Source organism: Apaloderma vittatum, unplaced genomic scaffold (assembly GCF_000703405.1).
Source record: "Apaloderma vittatum isolate BGI_N311 unplaced genomic scaffold, ASM70340v1 scaffold43512, whole genome shotgun sequence".
Taxonomy (NCBI): Eukaryota; Metazoa; Chordata; class Aves; order Trogoniformes; family Trogonidae; genus Apaloderma; species Apaloderma vittatum.
The window spans coordinates 35,508-38,944 of record NW_009704993.1 but is presented as its reverse complement, the minus strand read 5'-3'; positions in this window follow the sequence as shown (position 1 = coordinate 38,944).

Below are 3,437 nucleotides of genomic sequence, written 5' to 3'. Positions count from 1 at the left end.
GGCTGCCAGCCAGGGTCAAACCACGACAGTTAGGCAAAATGAACTCACCAAAATGAATTTGTAGACACACAATGTAGACATATGCCAAACAGTTTACTCTGCCTATTTGATGGAAAGGTGTATGCCTTTACTTTTAATACTTTGATACTCTGCCATTACCAGAATGGAAAAGCCATCAAACATTGTGTTCCCTCCAAAAAATGCAGTTTTGCCAGAGGTAACACTGCCACCACACAAGCATTTTGAAAGAGCAGCTGCTTCAATTTCTGTCTCTATTTATTTTCTATCACCTACCGACAGCATTTTAACTGTGTCTTCACTCAACCATTATCTAGTTATTGAAATGGTACTAAAAAGAAGTAGCAAGTCAGCTGCACCATCTCATAAGGAAAATAAAACTTAGATACTCGTTTCATACTTGTTTCTGTCTCTTTGTTTAGACAACATTTTTAAGGCTCAGGGATGCTGACAAATATTTCCAGTAATATGCTTTTGTTGTAACTAATAACCTCTCTGTGTTTTGGTGCTTGTACACAGCTCCTAGCACTTTCAAATATTTCATAATTAAGGACTTCATCTCAAGTGCTGTAGTCTTTAAAGGGTGTGTTTGTGGCTTGCACAGGCAGACCTGAACATGCTCTGCCTGCACTCTACACAGATAGGAATGAATTTTGTGGAGAGCAAAGTACATTAGCTCCAGCTCAGCACCTTGCACATCATTTTGTTTTCAGCAAGCTCACAAGCAGAAGCTTGGAGAACAGACCAAAGAAAAAATAAATCATATCTGCCAGGAAAAGCACTATAAGATTCAGCTGTGCTATGAGATCATACTTGCCAAAAAAAATACAACTGGCATTCAAGTTAATGGCACTGAAGCAAACCGAAGAGATGAAGTCTGAAAGAAAACTTCAGGAGAGGCTGCAGAGTTCCTTCAAAATAGATTGTTGATAAACTGATCCAAATACCCAGTATATTTGCTCTGAGTTGAAAACTTGTGTCATGTAGAGGACAATTCTGCCGAATCAGTAAGAGCTAACAAATCACTTTTCAGGGCCATGAAATTTGAGATGAGAAATTTGGATTAGGGTTGGAATGTCTGTGGGGCAGCATCCAATCTAAACTTTAAAAGCAACAGGCCTCATATGAGAAATGGGCATCATGCCTAGCCTCAGGCTTTGGGAGGGGCTGAACTCCCTGAAGTCCTCAGGATTGCCACAAGACACTCAGGAATTTCAATTGTCAGTGCAACAGATACTGCTCACTGCCAGCCTCAGACGGCAGCCACCACAAGCTCAAACACATTACCCAGCACGGACTGATGTTTCAGCGCCTGCCGACATGAATCTTTTCCTCAGCTTAATTTACATGATGAAAATCTAGGCTTTAACTATCTTAAATATGAAACTGATTAATGCAACTGAATTACAGCAGTTTCTATTACTTAGTCTAATAAAAAATCCTATTTCTCTTTGAATGGCTCTACTCTGAATTTCTGCTGCGCTTTCATTTCCAACTGGATTACACAATCACACTGTGGTGCTTACTGCAGGTTTTTGCTATCTAGGCAGTAGATACAGAGATCCTCAAGAAATCAAACTTGGCATTACACTTCTGCCACAAAAATACAAACAAAAAAACCCAACCAACAAACAAAAGCAGACAAACCACATACTTAAAAGTTTGTGCCATTTCAAAATTCATTCTAGGGTTCAACTACTACAGCTATTGTTTCGGGATGTTTGGAAACATTGCTAGTCTGCTTGCCATTTTGAATGCCTAAAGCCATTTGAATGCCTAATACCATTTTGAAAAGCCAAAGCTCAACTGCCAATGCAGTCTCACTCAGGAAGGGCCCTCCAAAGACAACTTTTCCAGCCCCAAAAATGGAGTTAAGAAATCTGGAGATCAGGTAGCTATTGTGAGAAATCTCAGGGCTTAAACTTTCTTGTTGCAGACATATATGCCCAAAGGCAAGAGTCAAGAGTTATTTAAAACAGCCCTGGGGTAGTTTTCTGCTCCTCTCCCCACATTTAAATGAGTTCTTAAAGAAATCCAAAGTTCCCCATTTTTTTCCTGATAATAACATGAGGTTTGCACACTCTGCAGTATCAAATTTCAGAATGGGAAACTAAAATTAGGTTTGTAATGAGACTCCAGTACCCTTTTTTCTGACTCTTCGCTATAAAACCTTCTACACTGATAGCAAGAGTGAGAACAAGCACTTCTTCCTGGAACGGATTTTAAACTAATCGCTTCGCACCATTAAATGCAACCTGAGAAATACGCTGCTAGTTCTTTCCTCGCCTCAGTCTCATGAATTCAGATCTATTATTCTCCATAATAGCCTGTGGTTTCAGCTCACCAGGGGCTCCGAATATTGAACGTGCAATAAAAGCCAGTTATCTGCTCAAGGGAATCTCATGACAACGGTGTTGGGTACCTCAAGGTGACACTTGTGTGGCAGTGAGGCAAATTGCCACGTGTATATCAGTACTCTTCACCAAAACCCACTGTGTAGGTGATAAAGCATTCGATATGGCACAACGAGCTCCACAGCTAGGGGCTTAACAATCAAAACCCAGTTGTGGTAAAAGCTTTTTAGTTCTGAACTGAAGGCAGAAGTACTGCAACAGGAGTGTTGTGCTGCGTTTTCATTCAGTTTCAAGCAAACACCTTAAAGGTAAATTAAAAGGAGAACCATTTGCTACGTTTTTCCCTCCCCACTTCATGAGAAAACACTTCCGCTTTGTACAGAGTATTATGTAATCCCCTTCATAGCCCTGTGAAATAACAGATTTAAATAAGAAGCACTCATTGGTGATACTACTGTGCCATCTAACAAGATGCCGAAATGTGTTTTTGAAGTGCAAATAAAACTAATTTCTCTGAAGTTCTGCATAATTTCAGCCATTAGCATTTCAAAAATCCCTCTGGCACGCTGCCTAATTAAATGAATATTAAACCTTCTCTCATTCCACTGAGGAATAGAACAAAACAAAGGGACAGCTGTATCGCTGCTGAGCTTCTTTTCTGTAAACTAACTTCAACAACGTGTGAATAATTCAAGTATTTGACATATTTTCTATGAGGACTTCAGCTCTGTACTTAAAAAGACGTTTACAGTCTCCACGATAGCTTCATCAATACACCTGTCTTTTCAAAGAGACATTTTTCCAGTCATCATCTTCTCTTCAGGCACTTAAAGCCTAAGGGCATCAGCTGTTGCTAGAATCGTAGAAGTGAACACTGGGATATTCCATTTCCTAATACAAGTCTAGAAAGTCCAGAAAGATGAGCATTGGAGTTGGACCACTACCTTAACATTTAAATAAAACAACCTGTTTCTTCTACTGGTTCATCTTCCTTTGTTGGTTGCAATTACTCTGATTGGGTGAATAAAGGGAAAACAAAAAAGAAAAGGGAGGGAGAGGGACAAA